Source organism: Rhincodon typus, chromosome 4, assembly GCF_021869965.1.
Source record: "Rhincodon typus isolate 14 chromosome 4, sRhiTyp1.1, whole genome shotgun sequence".
Lineage (NCBI taxonomy): Eukaryota > Metazoa > Chordata > Chondrichthyes > Orectolobiformes > Rhincodontidae > Rhincodon > Rhincodon typus.
Genome location: NC_063335.1, coordinates 12,361,073 through 12,384,096, shown reverse-complemented (window position 1 = coordinate 12,384,096; position 23,024 = coordinate 12,361,073).

The window sequence follows — 23,024 nt, the reverse complement described above, 5'->3', positions numbered from 1 at the left end:
ACCTTGTTATCTCAGTCATCCATTTTATCTATCTTTACAGTTTCTTCAACACTGACAGAGCCAGGAAGCCTCTGTGTGTTAGTTGGCCTTTTAGTGCAGAAGGAGAGTCAGGGACCTTGTGTCTGTGAAGAGCCTTGAAGAATAAATGTACCAGTCAGTGGGGGTGAATACATCACTGTGTGATATGGCACTATGTCCATGTCAGAACTGCAGCCTTTGCCAGCAGCTTATGTGGTAAACACACTGCATGTGTTGGAAGGAAATGGCAATGTCAGAAAGTCGAAAGAGATGAGTGTTCGGGTACCACCACGGTCAGTCAAGGGACTTGTCCAATTACAGTCCTAAAGTTTGGCCATGGCCTGTCAGGTTATTAGTCTACTGCAAATCCAGAGATCCATGCCATTGCACACCAGGACTGGGTCATATTCAGTCTTTAAGGGCAAGTGCAAGCGGTCTACAGATTATATGTAGGTCAGTTACAGTGCTTTTGAGAGATCAGTCTTGGGGATGGGCCAGGATCAGTCACGGGAGTAGGGTCTTCCGATAGTCAGGGAGCCTTGTCATGGTCCAGTCCATGGCATTCTGGGGAAAAAAATTAACACAAATCTTGCAATGACCCTCAGTACATTGGATCATTAAAGGAATGGTGACACTGATATGGGGTAACTGGGGATAGAAATGTGGGATCTGGTAGTGAAAGTGGGTGGGGGTCTGTGAACTCTCAAAGGTGGTGTACAAGTCGGTTACAGTTACACAGGGCTAGCAAAGAAATGGGGACATCCAGAGTGGTGACTATGAGGGCAAAACAAGCACATTAATAGTGATTTAAAATCAACCAAAGGAGGGGAAAGCTAACACGTTATTGCAGCCACAGAGCCAGCAGTACAAACAGAACAAGAAGAATGGGGGGAAATTGGTGGGCCACAGAGTCTGCATGTCACGCACATGAACTCAAAGTTAAAATCTAACCCTATTGATCTGAAAATGAACTGCGCAATAAGTTCAGAAAATGTGTGGGACTACATCTAAAGTGGGAGGAGTAAGGCAGTGTTATGATCTCCAGGCCAGAGTTTGCAACAATTTTTAAAGACACCTCAGCAGGAATTGCAGTCATGATGCCTTTGTTAATTAAGTAATGCTACCCATCTGCCTTCATTGTTTATTTCATCTGAAGCTCAGGTAATTGTAAAAGAATGCAGAGAACAAATTATAGCCTCAAGTAACTATGAGCATTATGTTGTGTCCACTGATTTCCATCCTGTAATGGAAGATCAACTGGTCTTATTATAACAAGGGATTTAAAAGCAGAACCTGATATATCCAATTGGCCATGACAATCTATAGTGACTACTGGAAACATAGAAAATAGGTCCAGGAATAGGCCATTTGGCCCTTCGAGCCTGCTCCACTATTCAATATGATCATGGTTGATCATCCTACTCAGTATCCTTTTCCCAATTTCACTCCATACTCTTTGATCCCTTGAGATCTAAGAGTTATATGTGGCCCCTTCATGCAAAACAGTCAATATTCTAGCTTCAACCAATTTCTGTGGCAGAGAATTCCAGACTCACCACTCACTGAGTGAAGACATTTCTCCACATCTCAGTCCTAAGTAGCCTACCCTGTATCCTTAGATTGTGACTCCTAGTTCTGGACTCCCAAGTCATTGGGAACATTCTTCATGCATTTACCCTATTGGAAAGGATTTATGAGAAGCTAATGCATGGCACCTGCCTCATCCTTACACAGATATGGAAATCTGTAAACACATGGGCTGTGATTTGGGAAAGGAAATTAGTGAGATAGTGCACTTCATGGGAGACTACTAGAGAAGCCTACTGCCAATAGAAAAAGACACTTTGATTACATTTTCACACAGCCGCACAATTATAGAATCATAGTATCCCTACAGTGTGGAAAGAGGCCATTTGGCCCATCAAGTCTGCACAGAGCCTCCAAAGAGCAAAATAAAAACCAAAAGAACTGCGGATACTGTAAATCAGGAACAAAAACAAAGTTGCTTGGAAAGCTCAGCAGGTCTGGCAGCTTCTGTGAAGGAGAAAACAGAGTTAACGTTTCAGGTCCGGTGACCGTTCCTCAGAACTGTTCTGAGGAAGGTCACCGGACCCGAAATATTAACACTGTTTTCTCCTTCACAGATGCTGCAGACCTGCTGGGCTTTTCCAGCAACTTTGTTTTTGTTGCCTCCAAAGAGCATACCACCCAGACTCAGCCCCCTACCCTTTTCCCATAACCCCGCATTTACCATGGATAATCCACCTAGCCTACACCCCTGGACACTATGGACAATTTAGCATGGCCAATCCACCTAACCTGCAAATCATTGGACTTTAAGAGGAACCTGGAGTACCCAGAGGAAACACAACTGACATCGGGAGATCGTGTAAACTCCACATAGACAGTTGCCTGATGCTGGAATAAAACATGACTCCTTGTTGCTGTAACACAGCAGTGCTAACCATGGAGCCACTTTGCTGCCTTCATATTATCAAGCTATAGCTAATATCCCTTTATGAAGCCTCCATGCTACATTATTAGAGGGCATAATATGTAATTTAATTGATAAGAATGTGAGGGCTGAGAGCTAACTTCAGTAACACTGCACAACCTCTCTGACTTTCCCCAGAGGTTCTCTACTAATGGAACTGAAATGGCAGGTATTTAAATAAATGATTGAGATGAGAATATAGAAGGTATGGTTATTAAGTTTGTGGATGACACCAAAATTGGTGGTACAGTGGAAAGTGAAAAAGGATATCTAAGATTATAAAGAGATCTTGATCAATTGGGTCAATGGGATGAGGAATGGCAAATAGAGTTTAATTTGGATAGATGTGAGGTGTTGCATTTTGGTAAAACAAACAAGGGCAGGACTTATACAATTAGAGGTAGGGCCCTAGGTAGTGCCAAAAATCAGAGAGATCTAGGGGTTCATATACATAATTCTTTGAAGTTTGCTTCACAGGTAGACAGGGTGGTTAAGAGGTGTTTAGCACACTTGTCTTCATTGCTCAGACCTTTGAGTATGGGTGTTGGGATGTCATTTCAAGGTTTTACAGGGCGTTGATTACACCTTTGCTGGGACTGTGTCCAGTTCTGGTCATCTTGTTATAGGAAGGATATTATTGTTATAGGAAGCCAGAAAGGATTTCAGCAAAGATTTACCAGGATGTTGCTGGGAATGGAGTGTTTGAGTTATAAGGAGGGGCTGGGCAGGCTGGGACTTCTTTCACTGCAGCGTAGGAGGTTGAGGGGTGACCTAATAGAGGTCTATGAAATCATGAGGGGTATTGTTATTGTCCAGACCAGACTCCCTCAAAATATTTTAAAAAGGTAGCCTAGACCCTAACTTTTTCTTATATTAAAGGTGGATTTGAAGTGTGTGTTCCAGAAATGATGTAACTGGTCAAGCTACTCAATGTTAAGCAAAACACAATTTATTTAAACACTATAGCTAAAATGCAAACAAAGAAGAATTTAGAATAACTTTACTACTGGAAAACTTAACCAAATGATAGATACAATACCTATTGGAATGACTTTCCAATATAGTAACATCCCATAAACACACCTCTTGGCAAAAAGGTAAATTCAGACACAGATTCTTACATGCAGTTCTCCAATCTAGGAGGAAACAACATCAAGAGAGATTTCAGAGAATGTAGCAGCAAGGAATCATTCACTGAAGCTTCCACCTCTTCTGGGACCCCAAAAACAGTTTCTGACTGCTAAAGCTAAACACAGCTAGCAAGCCCATCTATAAGAACTGGCCACTCCCATTCAAATTACTGCCATTGTTCCAAAGCATTTATAAAACCCTAAAGGCCTCCTAAGTTCTTTCCTTAGGCCATCTCCAGTAGCCAGTTTGGTACCTCTGCCTTTACAACTTCTCTTGAAAAAACCCAGGACAAAATAACCTTTTTAAAGTGACAGCATTGTCACACCTCTCCCCTTAAAAAAAATGAACCATCAATATAGAAATTTGGCTTCGTTTTAAAATTCTTAGTCTTACTCTATTCGTACCCTACAACACATATACATTACACTGACTACTGCAAATATTCGCTACTGCAGTTTGTTTCAGTCCGATTACTCCAATTGCTAAAGGCATCTGTCTTTCTTCATCAAAATCGTGACAACAAATCGGCAATTACTTTTCCTCATCCTACCACGTGTATAATTTTCAAATTGAATGGTTGCAGTAATAAGCTCCATCTAAACAGTCTGGAATTTTTGTCCTTAAATTTCTCCAAAAACTTTAATGGGTTATAATGAGTATATACAATTGTCTCAGACACATTACTGGCAATATGAATGTTGAAATATAATGCCAACAACAAGCTCAAGGTCTCCTTCTTAATCACGGAATATTTCTGTTGATGAGTATTCAATTTTCTGGAGAAATACCTGATAGGTCGTTCTACCTTCTTGTCGTCTTCTTGTAAGAGTATGGCACCAACACCCACATCACTCACACTGATAGCCACTTTGAATGGTTTTGTGTAATTAGGTGTGTCTAACACTGGGGCAGTGGTTAACACAGCTTTCAGGCTGTCAAATACCTTCTGACAGTCTGCCGTCCACTGATATTTTCTGCACTTCTTCAATAAGGCAGTCAATAGAGCAGCCACATCGCTAAAATTGTGTACAAATTTCCAATAAAACCCACTCAATCGATCCCTGGAATCATAGTGCCGACTTCTTTGTCAATGGTATGGGAAACTCCCGAATAGCCTTTGTTTTCACATTCTGTCCATGTCTGATAACATGGCCCAGGAACGTGACTTGAGATTTTGTGAATTCACTCTTAACCAGGTTTATCACCAAGCCTGCCTCCCGAAGTCGATTGAACAATTCCAATAAGTGTTGCAAATGTTCCTTCCAAGTGTGACTAAAAATCACCAGACCGTTCATATACATCACACAGTTGGGTAATCCAGAAATGACTTTATGGGTTTGTCTTTGAAATGTGGCTGGTGCATTTTTCATACCAAATCACATGACTTTAAATTGGTACAGTCCATTCGGTGCCACGAAAGCTGAAAGTGGCTTCGCTCTACTGGACAAATGTACCGGCCGGTCTCCTCTGAGTAAGTCCCACTTAGAAATATAAATTCCTTGTCCTACCTTCTCAATACAGTCTTCCAAACATGGAACAGAATATGAATCAGACTTTGTAATTGCAGTGAGTTTGCAATAGTCCATACATAATTATTGGGTACTATCTGGTTTTGGCATCATTACTACGGGTGAGCTCCAGTTGATGCAACTCACTTCAATTAAGTCTTCTTTGAGCAGCGTTCAATCTCTTTTTGACCCTTTTCCAACTTTAGAAGGTTAAGTCTAGAAGGATGTTGCTTAATTGGAACAGCATTTCTTATATCTACATCGTGTGTAATTAGATTAGTACTTCCCAGCTTATTCCCACACATCTCCCCATGCGATAGTAATACCTCTTTCAGGTCATTTCAATTTTCCTTTGGAAAGTAATTTAATAATTATCCTAATTTTTAAGAATTTCCTCATTGTCCAATTTAGTTTGAGGAATGTCCAATTCAGAATCTTCTGAATTCAGTTCTTCAATCTGTGTTGTAATCAGTAACACATTCTCCTTTTGCTTTCCTTCCCTATCAAAACTCCTTCGAGCATATTCGTATGACACACTCTGTGAGATTTCTTTCAATCTGGCATTGTTATCAAATAATTCACTTCACTCAATCTCCTTTCAATTTGATAAGGTCTACTAAACCTTGCTTTTAAAGGTTCACTTCTCACTGGAAGTAACACTAACACTTTTTCTATCTCCATTAGCAAAATTGTGAATTTTTGATTTCTAGTCAGCTTCCTGTTTTTCATCTTTCTGTTGTAACTCAGTTAATTTCTCTGAAGTAAAAACATCCACTTGGTCCTCCATCTGTTCTTGTTTTGTCTCAACATTTGATCAAATATTGTCTCTGATAATTCTACTTCAACTTACTCATCCTTATTTTTTGATTTCTCTTCCTGCTTCAACTTGTTATCACACAGTCAGGAAAAATCCCATGATATATTTCCTGTAATACCTCAGTTGCCTGATTTTTCACTGGCTTTTCAACCACAGTAGGCAGCAGTCCTACCTGTGATCCAGCTATATCATTACCAAGGACAAACTGTATTTCTGGAGCCGACAGTTCCTCCAGTATTCCTACCACCACTTCTCCACTTTACACTGGACATTCCAATGTCACTTTACATAATGGATCACTTCTTGTCTCACCATAATTCCACATATTATCACATTTTCTGGTAACAGTCCTTCTGAATTACATATCTCCTCATTTCTCAACATCAAAGATTGATATGTTTCCGTATCTCTTAAAATAGTAATTTCCTTACCTGCTCCTCCTGGCATTTGCGAGTAAACCTACCCCTCGCAAGTAAATGGTTTAAGAAGATCTGGCATTTTCTTCTCAACCTACCCCTGACCAGGTTATACATTCTGGTGCAGCTTTTTAGCTTCCACTGTGCTTTCCTTTACCACTTTAACAAAATTCACTGGCTTATCCTGTTTTCCGACATCCACCTCCTCAGCTCTATTCCTAAACCACCAACACTGCAACTTCATGTGGCCTACTTTATTACAGTGAAAACACCTGAGGTGTTTTATTTCTCTTTCGCCCCTCATGGGTTTCCTTTTTACCCTGTGGTAAACTGCCTTTATTATCGTCAATGAGGACACTTTTTCCCCAAATTTCTGTCCCTCACGGATTGAAATTGATGTCAGAAGCCAAACTTTGATTTGTGAACAAATTTATAATCATCAGCCATTTCAGTTGCTAATCATGCAGTTTTAACCCTCTGCTCTTCCACATGAGTTCTCACTACCTCAGGAAGCGAAGTTTTGAATTCCTCCAAAATAATCGTTTCTCTAAGAGTGTCATAAGTTTGATCTATTTTCAATGCTCTTATCCACATGTCAAAATTACATTGTTTGATCCTTTCAATGTAGTTTTGACCAGGGTCCCTCCTTAGATATGTGAAGTGTTGTCTGTAGGCTTCTGGCACAAGCTCATATGCACTTAAGATGGCTATCTTCACCTCCTCATAGTCCCCAGATACCTCCTCTGATAGTGATGCAAATACCTCACTAGCACTACTTACCAACTTTGTTTGAATCAACAAAACCCACATGGTCACTGGCACTTCATTGCTTTAGCCGCTTTCTCAAATGAAATGGAAAAGTTTCTTCATCCTTCTTATCAAATTTAGGCAATGCTTGGACATATTTAAACAGATTCCCACCAGGCCTTTGGCTACGATGGGTTTGCTTATCATCACTATCCTCCTCACTAAGCCTACCTTCCGTCTTCACCTCTGCCCTTTTAAGCTAACTTTCTTCTCTAATTGCCAACTTCTGAAGTTCAAACTCTCTCTCTTTCTGCTTTTCTTCTCTCTCTTTCTTCAGGTAGGGCCTTCTTCTCCTTTCCTTTTCCCTCTGCTTTTAATCATAATTCAAACGGTTTCATTTCCTTTTCATGTTCAAGCTGCCTCATCTGAATTTGAATTCTAGCCATTTCCAAAGATTCCAATGGCATTTCTAGCAAGTTTAAATGCCAAGCTATTGCTGCAACTACCTCCCCTTTTCTCACAGTCAAAGGCAACTCCAACTCCAGCTTGTCTGCCAATTCCAGCGTCTTTGCTTTGCTCACTTTTTGTAAAACTCCCAAAGTCACTTCTTCCAACCCCAGAAAACTCTTAGTGACCGAAAGACCGATTACTACACAAGGCACAGCCTGTTTAAACCAACCAAATTCAACAACCAAAACAAAGGACACTAATATCTACCACTCGCCACCTTTGAATTAAACAATCCTAAACCCAATTTGGAATTATAGATTCCCAACTAGAGCCCCCAGTTTTCTATGGACCAGACAAGACTCCCACAAAACATTTTAAAAGGTAGCTTAGACCCTGACTTTTTCTTATTTTAAAAGTAGATGTGAGGTGCCATGTTCCAGATGTGATGTGATTGATCAAACTACTTGAAGTTATGCAAAAGACAATTTATTTAAACACTGTAGTTAAAATACAAACAAAAGAAAGAGGAATTTAGAATAACTTAACTACTGGAAAACTTAACCAAATAATAGATACAATACCTATTGGAATGACTGTTCCAATATAGTAACATCCCATAAACATGCACCTTGGCAAAAAGGTGAATTCAGACACAGATTCTTACATGCAGTTCTCCAATCCAGGAGGAAACAACATCAAGAGAGATTTCAGAGAAAGTAGCAGCAAGGAATCATTCACCTTTCTTCAGAAAAAGCCAGGACAGGGACAAAATAATCCTTTTAAAGTGACAGCATTGTCACAGTATAGATAGGGTGAATGGCAGGTGTCTTTTCGCTAGGGTTGGGGAATTCAAGACAAGGGGGCATATTTTTAAGTTGAAAGGAGAAAGATCTAAAAAAGGCATGAGGAGTAACTTTTCTACACACAGGTGGCTCGTACATGGAATGAACTGCCAGAGAAAGTGATGGATGTGGGTACAGTTACAACATTTAAAAGACATTTGGATGAGTTCATGAATAAGAAATGTTTGGAGGGCTATGGGCCAAGCGCAGGCAGGTGGGACTAGTTTACTTTGGGATTATAGTTGGCATGGACTAGTTGGACAGAACGGTCAGTTGCCATACTGTATGACTCTATGGCTCTATGACGGTATGTATCAGTCATTGGAGGTCGGTGCCAGATATCATGGGAGCTGCTATGACCTGTGTGTACTGGAACATAAACAGGTGGCTGTGTCTTTCCAAGGTCTACAGCTACACAGTGATGACTGCTGAGGAACCAGAGGGAATGTTGGCCTGGAACATTCCGTAGGGTCTTTGCATTATAGCCCAGACAGGGTGTACCGCATTATCGCAGTATGTTGTGTTCTTCACAACTTGAGCTGACAAGGGGTGGATTCCTGAATGTGAACAAAATGGGGCTGCAAGAGCAATCCTTTGAGAATGAGGCTGAGCATCAGTAGGTTAATCAGAGAGCCATGATGAGAGGAGGACAGAGCAATGTTTAGGAGAGGCTGAGAAGCCAATGAAAAACCTAATTGTCACCCACTTTCTTGATGACTGAGCTTGGTTCAGACTTTGTTTGATTGTTTGCCCATTTACATTGCTCATCTGGCAGGCAGCCCTCTGCTTAGTGTAGAGGAAAGGTCCAATTTGTTGTTTGCTGTTCTTCACCTTCTGTCTTGCAGATTAAATGCAACAAAATCTGTCTTAATGTCTGAATGATACCTTCAGTGGTACAGCATTAAAGCAACTACCCATGCCCTGCCCTACAACACTGTTAGGAATAAAGCAGACATTACATGGCATTAATGTGATTTTACTCTGAAAGCATTATGTGACATAAAACTCGTGAGTCATCTGTAACCCACTGTCTCTCATGTTAGCCACAGGGTTGACACAAATCCTGAAAAAGTCCCTTTTGGTACTTCCTTCATGTCTATTCCTTTAATGTTTCAGAGTGCACACAGACTGCAATATTATCTTGATATATTTGAACATAGTATTATGTTGTACTATTTTATATTATACTATTTTGTATTAATATTTATTAAAATATTATAGTTTGCACCCTTTTTAAACCTTTTTACCATGGATTGTTTTAATTCTCTTCCCTTAAATTGTTATTATGCATGAGTACCAATTTCCCAAACTCTATGAGTATCTCTCAATGCTTCTTGGCAAGGGTCTGAAAAACATACAGCAAACACTGTTTGAAATTGTTTTTAAGCATTGGACCAACATGGGCCTTACATAAGATTTTGCTCGATTTTATGAAGATCATAGAATTTTAAATCAAACCTTCTTTTGTAGTTGGAGATATGCAATGAATTTATTAAACAAAAATGAAGTAGTGTCTAACAGATATAATACAATAAATATTCACAGTGGACACCAACTTAGCAATACTACAGGTTGAGAAGATAATAAGTATTGTGATTTAATACTGAATTACACTTTTATTGAAACCTTCTACAATGTTTTATTCTTATAATCTTTATTGCTGATGGAAGTTAGCCAGTCATTCTAATCTGGTCTTGTGAAGTTTCCCAATTGGTTTCTTTTATTTTTAACCTTTTTTTTTGTTTTTAACCTATTCAGGGATGTTATTGCACACCTCTGGAGCTGGTGGGACTTGAATGCAGGTCTCCTGGTCTTGGGTAGGGACACCACCACTGTGCCACAAGAGGGCCCCTCCAATCAGTTGCACTTTTGTCTGCTAACCAAATTCAGCTGAAAGGACAGATCCAATCAATTAAGTGTCTGGTTTTCTTTTGTTGCTTCAAACTGAGAATTAAATTCAAATAATTGGCATTTAATTCTACATATCGGCGTATGTTCAGGGTTAACCTGTTGCTTCTCTTTCTGCCTCGTTCTAAAATTGGTTTCCATTTAACTTACCTTATGTGCAAAATGTCAGATTAGTACAGGGATCTAAACTAGGGCAATATTCTTATAACAGCTTAATTATTTAGGGAGGCAATGGCATGGTGGTATTATCACTAGATTGTTAATCCAGAGACTCAGATAATGCTCTGGGGACCTGAGTTCAAATCCTGCCACAGCAGATGGTGGAATTTGAATTCAATAAATATCTGGGAATTAAAATCCTAATGATGACCATAAAACCATTCCTGATTGTTAGAAACATCCAACTAGTTCACTAACATCCTCTAGGGAAGGAAACTGCCATCTTTACCTGGTCTGGCTTACATGTGACTCCAGACCCACAGCAATGTGATTAACTCCTGACTGTCCTCTGGGAAATTAGGGATGGGCAATAAATGCTGCCTAGCCAGCAATGCCCTTGCCCTGTGAATGAATTTTTTAAAAAGCTACTTCTTTTTGGATTTCAAACTACAGCCACACATTGAAACCTGACAGAAATATATACCTTTTTCTCATGGTGACACTGCAGTGGAGTAGCAGTAGAGGTTGCTGTGTTTGGCAGAGGTGTCATCCTTTGGAAAATAATTCCAAAGAGGCTCATTCTGGCAGTTCAGATGGAATATCAATATATTCCATGACATTTTTTGAGTTCTCCTAATGTCCTGGCCAATATTCCGGCCACAACCAAAGGCTGCCAAAACCAGATTAACTGATCATTCATCTGAGATTTTGCTGTATACACAATGGTGCCACATTATATTAGTCATTGCACTTCAAAAAGTGGTTTGTTGGATGTGAAGAGTGTTTGGACATTCAGAGACGCAATGAGATGCTTTATAAATGCAAATTCTTTCCTCCTACACTTCAGTCATAAATGAGATAAGATCTGAAATTGTGCACATTCTACAGCATGAGTCACTTTTGTATTTAGGTTTATTGACCAATTGAGTAGGATTAATTTTAAAAGGAAAGAAAAACGTTGTATTTATATACCCTCTTCATGATCACCAGATGTCCCAATGTGTGTTACAGTGAATAAAAAACGTTTTGAAGTGTAGGTGCCATTGTTATAAGGAAACATGGCAATCACGTGATAATGTATACTCAAGTGTTATTTTTGTGACGTTGACTGAGGGATAGGTATTGGTCTTGGCAGCAGGGAGAGCTCCATTCTGTGCTTTGGAGTAGTGCCACTAGATATTTTACAGCCGCTTGAAACGATAGCTGTGGCCTCAGTAATGTCTCATCTGAAAGATAGTGTCTCAAATAACACAGCACCCGCTTCAGTGCTGCACAGAAGTGGGGAACTTTATGTTTGTGCTCAAGCCTGGAATGGGCCTTGAACACACATCTTCATGACTTAGAGATGAAAATGGTTGCCATATAATCTTGGAATAATTTAGGGGTAGCACGCTTTAAATAGTCACCAATTTATAGCTAATGTTATACCAAATTTACTGACATTGATATGCTCAATATCATCAATATGCGCTGGGGTTTAGCTAACACTCTGTGGCAGTTACTATCCCTATCAATAAGAACTTAATAAAGTCCCTCAACACCACTGCCCATTCAAAATTTTTGCAGTTTTGGAACTTCTGATGTGCAGTTGTATTTATGAATGTTTCAATGCACACACTCAAAGTACTTTACATCTCAGAAAGAACAGGACAATGTAACTCAAATCAAAGTTTATAAAAGCATCCAGAAAGTGTATGTTTTTTTACTTGTCCCATTAGCAATTCCTTTTGTCTATGTAGAGTGAAAAAGTAACTGTACCAATACTCTGACCATAGCTACTGACAATGAACTTAAGGAGTTATGTCATCATGTTGTTAGAAAGCATTGGAGTGAGACCTGTTGGAAGAAGATGAGTGAAGCCCTGCTCCCCCATGTTTTTGTATGTCTTTTTAAAATAATACATGTTAAGGGTTTGAACTGACCTTGCATTCACCCCTCCAATATCTCAGGCTCCTGGAAGCTCATTCCTGCAGTATTGCATCATCATCTTTTTGCCACTGCTGCCTACACACCCAGCCCCCACCCATATTCCTACCATTTGATTCTAGCCTCCCATTGTACTTTTTCCTGCCTCTACTCTTGCTTAAGATCTATTACCTTTCTAACTTCTTCCAGCTTTGATGGAAACTCATTGGGCTGAAACATTAACTCTGTTTCCCTCTCCATAACGAATGCAGTGTCTGCTGAGCTATTTTTCCCAGCAGTATCTGTTTTGATCTGTTTTCCTTTATTACTCTTTCTTTTCACAAACCAGTTACTTCCTTTTTAAATTATATTACAATCTCTACAATCTTAACTGTTGTGATTGTAACAAGGTCAGCCAGGTGGACCTCATAGAATATGAGTTCCCCGATTGGGCTATTAAGCTGGTCCAATCAGGAAGCCCTCGTTAACAGATAAGAACAGGAGTATCAGACATACTGTTCATTGAGTGGGCTCTGAAGGAGCTGGATCAGTGTCAAGGATTCTCCATGTGTAAATAAAGGGTGACTGGGTGACAAGACACCGGTCGCTGTGGAGCTGTTCAGTCACCATTCATCACCTCTTTCATTCTTCTAATGTTAATCTTAACTCTGTAGCCTCGACACTAAGGACCCAGAAGTAGGGAGGGGCAGCAAGTGATTTATTTTGCTTCAGATTCATCCTCGTCATGGGGAGCAAATGTGAGGTGTTGCTTTTTGGTAAGGCAAACTAGGGCAAGACTTATGCAGTTAGTGGTAGGATCCTGGGTAGTGTTGCCGAACAAAGAGACCTAGGGTTGTAGGTACGTGGTTCCTTGAAAATGGAGTTGCAGCTAGGCAGGGTGGTGAAGAAGGTGTTTGGCACACTTGCCTTCATTGGTCAGAATATTGAGTATAGGAGTTGGAATTTGCTGACGCGGCTGTACATGACATTGGTGAGGTCATTTTTAGAATATGCAAATAATTCTGGTCACCATTCTATAGGAAGGATGTCCTTAAACTTGAGAGGATGCAGAAAAGATTTACAAAGATGTTGCTGTGACTGGAGGGTTTGAGCTACAGGGAGAGGCTGAATAGCCTAGGGTTTTTTTTCCTGGAGCGTGGGAGGCTGAAGGGTTATCGCATAGAGGTTTATAAAATAATGAGGGTCATGGATAGGGTGAATAGCCAAGGTCTTTTTCCTAGGGTGGGGGAATGAAAAACTAGAGATCATAGGTTTAAGGTGAGAGGGGAAAGATTTAAAAAGGACCTGAGCGGCAAATTTTTTATGCAGAGGGTAGTGAGTGCATGAAATGAAATGCCAGAGGAAGTGGTGGAAGTGGGCACAATTACAACATTTAGAAGGCATTTGGATGGGTATGTGAATTGGTTTAAAGGGATATGGGCCAAATGCTGGTAAATGGGATAAGTCATATTTGGATGCCTGGTTAGTGCAGACAAGTTGGACAGAGAGTCTCTATCCATGCTGTATGACTCTATGACTCTTTTTGCTGTTATTGCGTTAAATGTTTCATCTATTGTTTCGAAAAGCTGAAGAATATTTACTGATAAATCAACTCAAAGGGTTGTTTACCAATTAGGTCAGGTAAGCCATGAAGTGAATAAAATACAACCTCAAGCTGCCATGATCCTATTGCTGTTAATATGCTCACATAGGTTTGAGGGAACAGAAATTTGTTGCAGGTGCTTGGAAGGGTGTCATGACCTGTATGACTGTTTTGCGCCTCAGAGATTGTTAATGTATACATGGCATTATTCTAATCAACACTTCTCTCTAAACAACACCTCAAATGAATTGGTCACTCATCCAGCAGTTGTTTATGGAATTTCTGTGTGTGTGTAAAACTGCCCACTAAAATTGCTTGCAAAGTTAATTCCTTGCATATGCAATGCTTCGGCATTTCTGAGAGACATGATGAAGTGCTATTTAATGCAAGGATTTTTCCCTTACTGAACAGAAGCCTTAAAGCTGTTTGCAACTTTGCGACAGACAACGGAAGGTTTTGTTAACAAGGACTGAGCAATATGCCAGGTGAAGCGGCCCCAGACTAATCTTGGCTCTGCAAGTTCATTCCTCCTGGTGGATGAACCAGGTGAAAAAACAAACCTGCCTAAAAACTACTTCCAATGGACATTTAAATATTTAAATATTTTCACTGTCTGCACAATGTTAATTAGTTATTTTTATACTTAGGTGCACTCACACACTGTTAGCGCTGCAACAGTGCCAGTGTTGAAAGCAATCATTACATTTACCCCAAATTTAGCAGTACATTTAATTAGGGGACAAGCTACATTTCAAGTTGATTTATCAGTAAATATCTTTCAGTTGTTCGAAAAGTAAGACAAAGAGCCCTTGATAACAGCACACTGTCCTTTTACTTCTCATGGAGAGGCTGAATCTGAAGCAAAATAAATAATTTGTTGCTTATCCAATCTTACAAATCATTCAGCCAACTAATTTTTAGACTTAGAATGACTCACCCAGCCAGTAAAACCAGAGATACAGACAGGGAAATCATTTCATCTAGTTTGAGGGAAATGTGATTGTAGCTTGGCATTTGATTGATCAGACACAGAGACTCCATTTCATACTGGAAAATATATTTTCGCAGTTAGTCACTGCTTGGCCATGAGATCTTATTTGCTAATTGCACTAGTTTGAATAAAAATTGAATTTTATGATAACTGGCTGAAGAACTGGCTTAAGGTTGCTAAGGCATTTGTCATGTATAATCATTAACACGAGCGCACGATATAAAAGTGATGAAGTTGTTGTTTTATTTCTACCAGCGAAAGATACATTGTGGCATCTAGAATTACCCAGATTTTGTGGCAAGAATAATGGACAGACTATGAGTACTTAATGTTTTACAGATAAGTCAAACAGCAGCTTCTGATATCCACACATGCACAGTGAAAGGGATAAAGCAGCAGCTTGCTGTCTGAGCTGATCTGCTCCTCCAGACACTTGGGGTCTCCTGAAACCTGTGTTCACTCAGCACTCCATCCTTGGCATTTGCTGTGTTTTATGAAACCTCATTTATCTGGGTCACATTAGTAACTAACCTTCCACATGTATAAACAAAATATTTATCAGGCACGACACTAACCTGTTATAAGTGCAATGTTTCCATAAATAAGAAAGTTTTGTTCTTGGAAGGAATGAAAACTAACTTTCAAACAGAAGTGGGAAGGGAACAATGGTCATCCTGGCATCATGTGTAGCTGTCTATGTCATTAGCCAAGAGACCTTATACAGGTGATTGACAGAGCAGAGTTGTCGAGACCCCAAAACAATGTATATCAATAGAGATAGGTGAGGAGAGAGGATTATGACAAGAGCAGGACCCACCATCTTCTTGAAGGAAGATCAGGAGTTCTGCTGCAGAAATCCAAGGGAAGAACAAATACCTTGCCACCAAAGACTGTCACAAAAGACTGCAAGACTTCAGGGATATGGGAATGAACTATGTCTACTCCATTTTACAGAACAGATAGCACTGTCATGGGTCATATATTTCCTTTCTTTACCTTATTAAATAATGTACCATATCTAAACTGCTGCTTCTTAACAAACTCAATAGACTATCATAAAATTGCTACAAATTCTTGACTGCCTATGTTAGGTAAGTGTAATTGAGAACACCCCTAAATCAACAATACATTGCCACGTGGTTTAACTTTTAAAGATATGAGAGATGTAAAGTTGTAATACTTACCGTGTAATTATCTGCTAAACAAGCCAGAAAAAGTTGGGGCTTGTCAGTTCAAGTGTAAGGGAATTCGTAACAGCATGATGAGTCTTAATTGGAGGTAAATAGTGAACAGGATAGCCTCAGATTATAGGAGTACATAGACAGGCTGGTCAAATGGGTTGATCAGTGGCAAAACAAATTCAATATCATGCCTAGTCAAACAAGTTCCATTATGTTCCATCCATCTCAGTGTTGCACTCCCTCAATAAAGAGGGACAGTTAGCCTTGATCTTTATACACAAGTTCTGGAAAGGCAGTTGAATGCAATATATTTTAACTGAGAATCAAGAGTATCAGAAACAGTCACAGCAGATAATATACCATTCTGCAGCACACAGGATTAAGATAAATGATATCAGAGCAGTCTAATTTATAAACTAATTCTTTCATCACATAACCTTTAGGCTTGTTATTGAAGTCTGATAGAAGTTTGAGTACATTTTCACATACATATCATTTCCAAAAGGCTATACTTCATTCAATCAGGTGGTACACATGAATCATAAGGCCACATTTCTGGCACTAAATAACAATAAAGATTGAGGCATGGAATCTGTATAATACTCATTGCATTCTTGTTGCTCCAGACTGCTGTGCCATTCAACAACAGAAGTTGGAAAAACGTTTCCTGGATAAGTTTGTTTCTATGTGAAGTGGCGTAGATTATGGTGTAACTGTGCTCTGCAGCACAATAAGTAGCTCAGGCAGCATGAAACCTACATGCAATAGCGTTACAACATCTGAATGATTTCAATTTCATGAGAGTACTTATATACACAAGAATATAGCAACCAGAGTAAGCCATTCTACCTCTCAGGTTTGTCCTGTCAGCGAGATCAGGATGGATCTGTATATCAACTCCATCCACCTGCTTTGGTTCCATAAAGTTGTGTAACAGAAATCTGATATTAATTTGTGTAATATTTTTATAAATTACCTTTTCAATAAACAACTAAAATTTATTTAATTGCCTCGCAGCACATGAACCATAGGGGCATTTTTCTTCTACTGCCTAACAATCAAACAACCAAACCCTGAGTTTGAATACGAAATGGGTGAGGGAGGTGAGATTGATGACTATCTTTTCTTAGTCCTTTTAATCAAATTTCATTTCAAAGATGAGTAGGGAAGTATTCTTCATTGCTCTGTCCAGTGTTTATACATCAAGTGAGTGATTCAGCAGTGCAGAAAGAAGGTTAATGATTCTTTATACTCCACAGCGGTGCCACTGTCTGCTCCGTTACACCTCACGCTCACAGGGCCATTACTCAACGCCACTGCATACTTCTCTCACCAAGTACCACAGCTCTCACTATTGCAGACATCATATGCTCCCAGCCATCTCATCCTCCCAAATGAGTAACTCCTTTTGCTCCCTGTGCTTCATACTGTCTCACCTGGGACAATTCACCACCTCTCCTCCTCCTGCATCTCCTGCATTTGCACTAACGGTGCTTTCCATCCACTGTCATCATACTCAAAGTCTGCCCTTATCTCATCACAGGTAAAACTGTTCCACAACTGAACCATCAGGTCCAAGATTAGTGGGGTGAGGGGGTTGCTCTTTGGCGATTGGGAAGACCTCAATGACCAGCTAACTGGGTAAATTTCACTTTTCAGAGCTGTGCTGCTTCTCCAAATTCTAGTTCATTCTTAATATGCACAAGGTTTTGTCCCTCTTATACAGCTTATTCTCTTTCTTCTGTAATGCAGGCACTGGCAGTATCCAGTGAATATTTGCCTCAAGCAGGCCGGAGCTGGAAACTCTCAGCTCTGCTACGTTCTAGGGAGGAAGTCACTCATCTCTCAGAAGATGTACTAACATGGTTTTCACCTCACATCCACCAGCTCAGAGCCTTTCACCTCAGTGGGTATTCAATCTGAATTAGATTTGGGAGCACAAGGTGGTGAACACTTCAGCTGGTCAGGGAAGAAACACCACAGGTCACTGGCACTCAGCTCCAGGCAGAACATGATCTAATGGTCTCATGCATTAACGACTTGGTAAAAATGCACAGAGAGGCACAGAAATGTCAGACGGATTTATCGGAGATAGTAAGCTGGATCAAAAGATGGAGGGGTCCACCAAAATTATCACTACAGTGCTAGTTCCAGCATGCCTGTCTGTCTATCTGTCACCATGGAGAGGTTGATGACTGCAATGGAAGGCTAGATTCAACACACTCTGTATCTGCCAAATATATGCATGGATCTGCAATCCATGACTGTAGCCATGGAAAGGGTTCATTGTATCCAACAGTTTTCCAAAGCAGTCCACTGCCATTCAAAGCTGTCCTATGGAAATTTCACACATCCGCACTCCCTCATCGCTTAATGATTTGCCCAGAAAGGCTGCACAAGGAGCTGCCTCTCTCAGGTACCATGGTGCCCTGCAGGATGCTAAAACATTTTAGGGTAATTTGTCAATCTATACCAACTCTGAAATATTGAAAGCCAACTAATGATGGAACAGTCAAAAGGAGATGCCTCACAATTCCTCTCAATCTGCTGCTCACCATGAAAGACTTCACTACTCAACACTCATGTATCATATTCTGACTGAAACCTTAAGAGTTGCCTAACCTTAGAAACACCATGTGATATTGCTGCAAAGTCTCACTGATTGCTACTTTTTGCCCAACAGTCAGTGGAACACATAATGTGTATGTACTTGAAGGTGAGATCATGTGAAGATATCAAATGTACAATCAGATGAATAAGAAAACTTTTATTCAGCAGCATAAAAGGTCAAGGACTGCCAAGATAACTAGATTTTACATGTCCTTTGCACTGAGAATGGACTACTCACCATATATCCAACAAGTATTTGTACAATGAAACCAAGTCCAAATCCAGCTCATTCATCCTGGAAGTAGTTTCCAATTCGGTTCTCTCTGGCTTATTGCACTCAATAATGTATTACTCTTTTGTGCTCTTTTGGATGCCCCTCCCAGTCACTGTCCTCATCTTCATCCTCAGCAGATTGCGATTGAATCCCTTTCCCTCTACATCCAAAACAAACCTCCTTTGTAGACTCCCGTTTTGAAGGACCTGCTCTGGGCTGCACTGCAAGGTGCTGCCTGAGTGGTCAGACATTGAAGCTTCACCTTAAGGAGGCCTATGTTCTGTTCCATTATAGGCCTGTGGAAAGCCTGGCTAACATTGTTTCTTCATTCTGTGTCAGTCTGAGGGTTTCATAAAGATGTCATGCTTTATGTTTCCAAAGGCAACCCTTGTCTCCTAGCAACCATCTCTGTATGGCCCAAAGGACTTAGAAAGGAACAGGAACCTGTGAGTCCTCTATTCACACATCATGGCAGCTCCAAGGATATCTAGCACCGAGCTCCAAAATCTGGCATTAAAGGTCACATAGAGGTTGAACACTGTTGGAGTGGAGGTCTTCCCTGTTAGCAGGTTGGGTGCTCTCAAAGCAAGGAGGGTGCAGTCTATAGTGCCCTGCCATGGGGGAAGAGAGAGATTTAGTTATTTGATGCTCCTTCTAATGGGGGGGATCAGAGCTATGCTCTGGAGAAAGCAACATTCTGAATGCATTTCTGAGTTGAGAACTGGGACGTGCCACAGAGGCTCCCAATTAATCCTTGAAAAAAGCCACAAGTATAAAAACGCAGGACAACTATCACCTTCATGTCCACCAGAACAGATTTCTTCTGAATGCAACTTCTGTTTCAGCAAATAACACAGTTCATTGATGGTGGCCTAGGACATCCTTGATCTGCATCACCATTGTGTTGTAGAAAATGACAGTGAGGTCTGTGGATGCAGAGTCCCATCATTCTCTTCCAGCTCCTTGGTTGATTTTCACCTGCTGTTTCTCCCGTTGGGAGCTGTGTGACAGCCATATGTTATTCTATAATCCTCCTGTGAAGCACCTGAAAACATCTTAATGAATTTAAGTTGCTGTAGAAACATAAGCTGCTGATGATATGGTTTTGTTTGAGTGTAATTATTCCACAGTGTAGCATTGGTACAAAAGCATGAATTTCTACCGGTCTACCACCAGGCGTGTGATACTAATAAGCCTGGCGGTGCTCAGCTGCAGATTGTCAAAGTCGTGGACAAAAAATTTGCTTTCAGCTGAATTTCAAATCACCTAGAGTTGAGTTAGAGATAAAACATTGTTACAATACAAGTTCAGTTCATTTCTCCTCGACATTTACATTCTGCTCTGTTTTCAATTTTTATCTTATAATGGAGAACCACAAAACAAAAACATAATTCATGCAGTCAGATAATTTAAAACTCTTACGCAAGTTGGCTGAAACTTGATTAAGTAATGGTATAATTATGAACATATGAAATTCAGGTCCTGGAAGAGACTAACTGCTCCATCAAACCTGCTATACCTCAATGTTCAGACTGTCATAGGTTAATAATTCTTCTCATTCCTTTACCGTATTACTCTCTACACCACTCTTACCACCATTCCTAGCCCCCTCAACAATCCCCCCTCCAACCCCCAGCAGATGTCCACCTTCCCTTCCCCACCAACTCCACCCACCACACCCACAGTCATTCAATCTCCTGGGAAAAGCAAACAAACACAGGGAAATAGTCTGAAAAATTCTACTCTGTCAATCCAATTCAATAGGACCAAGTGTTATCTCCGAAGAGGTTCAGTTGGATGGCTGGTTTGCAATGCAAAGTGACACCAACAGTGTGGGTTCAATTGCCATACCTTCATGAGGTTACCAAAAAGGTCCCTCCTTTTCAACCTCTCCCCTTCTCTGAGACCTGGGTGACCCTCAGGTTAAACCACAACCACTTGTCAATTTTGAATGAGACAGCAGGACTCTGGTGACCTAGCCTATAAAGGCAAAGATCTCTTCCCCCAGCCAGGAACCAGTCCATCTTCTTCTTTAAAATTTACAGACAGTTGATGCCCAGCACAAGAGGTACCATTGTACTCCAGAGGCTCCTTACTCTCTGAGAAAAGAAGAACCTTGTAGCATCCTGTCTATTCGTACTCGCACATGGTTTAAACACACATTTTCAGACCTGTTACACTAACAGCTGTGGGGTGTAGAGACAAAAGATGTGCAGGCTAGATGACTTAGCCATGATAAATTGAAGAGAGCTCAGAAAAGATTTACCAGGATGCTGCCGGGTCTGGAGGGATTGAGTTACGAGGAGAGGCTGGATAGGCTGGGATTTTTTTCACCGAAGCATAGGAGGTTGAGGGCTGACCTTATAGAGGTTTATAAAGTCATGAGGGGCATAGATAAGGTAAATAGCCTTAGGGTGGGGAGTTCAACACTAGGTGGCTTATTTTTAAGGTAAGAGGAGAAAGATTTTAAATGGTCCTGAGGTGCAACTTTTTCATACAGAGGGTGGTTCATATGTAGAGTGAACTGCCAAAGCAAATGAGAGATGCAGGTACAGTTACAACATTTGAAAGACATTTTCATTTGGACAGGTACATAAATAAGAAAGGTTTGGAGGGATATGGCCCAAAAGCAGGCAAGTGGGACTAGTTTTGTTTGGGAAGTTTGATTGGCACAGAAGAGTTGGATCAAAGGGTCTGTTTCTGTGTTATACGACTATGACTTTATGTCTCTAATAATCTTGCAATAAGCTTGTCGCTATTATATAGACATCTATCAGATCATTTCTGAGCCTACAATGCTTGAATGGAAAGACGCTGATCTTTGAGACCAATTAAGTTGTGTTTGCTCTGCAATACTGCTACCAGAGGACTGTTTTGGTGGTCCTTGCTGTTTTAAATGAAGTTGTTTTTGCTACTGAAGTATGGATCCAAAAGCAAAAATCATGAGATTTGCTTTTCATCAATTTGATTGGCAGTAAACATTAGTCACATGCCCAATTGAGTTGAGGAATCACAGTGATTTTTAACTGAAAGACAGTGGAGACTGAGGGTTGGCATGTCTGTGTTTAATATTAAAAATTCAAAGAGCAATGCTTTGGTATTTAAGCTTTTTATCCCTTTTCCTGGGTAAAGGGAGAAAATCCTTAAATTTGCTGTAGGCTTGAGCAAAATCATGTTTAACATTTCATTATTACAGTGAACCCAGAAAGCCTCCTTCCCATTCATCAATTTTCATAAGTCAGCATCATTTGCCATGTAGTAAAAATTGTGCACGTTATGTCCTACAGTTGAAGTTATAGCCCAGATAGTAGAGTTGCTGATAGTGCCAATAACTGTGAAAGGATACAACGGGATATAGATAGAGTGGCGACTTGGGCACAGAAATGGCAGATGGAGCTTAACCCAGACAAATTTGATGATTTGTCAAATTTAGGTGTAAATCATACTGTAAATGGTAGAATCCTTAGGAACATTAACACTCGGATGGATTTGGGCGTGCAGGTCCACAGTTCGCTAAACATGGTAACATAGGTGGCCAAGGTGATTAAGAAGGCAATAAAAACTGAAAGAACTGCGGATGCTGTAAATCAGTAACAAAAACAAAGTTGCTGGTAAAGCTCAACAGGTCTGGCAGCATCTGTGAAGGAAAAAACAGAGTTAACATTTCGGGTCCGGTGATCCTTCCTCAGAACTGAAGAAGGGTCACCAGACCGAAATGTTAACTCTGTTTTTCCCTTCACAGATGCTGCCAGACCTGCTGAGCTTTTCCAGCAACTTTGTGATTAAGAAGGCATTTGGCATGCTTGCCTTCATCGGCCGGGACATGGAGTACAGGAGTTGGCAAACCATGTTGCAGCAATATAAAACCCTTGTTAGGCCACATTTAGGGTAATGTGTGCAGTTTTGGTCAGCACACTGCCAGAAGGATGTGGAAGCTTTGGAGAAAGTGCAGAGAAGGTTCACCAGGATG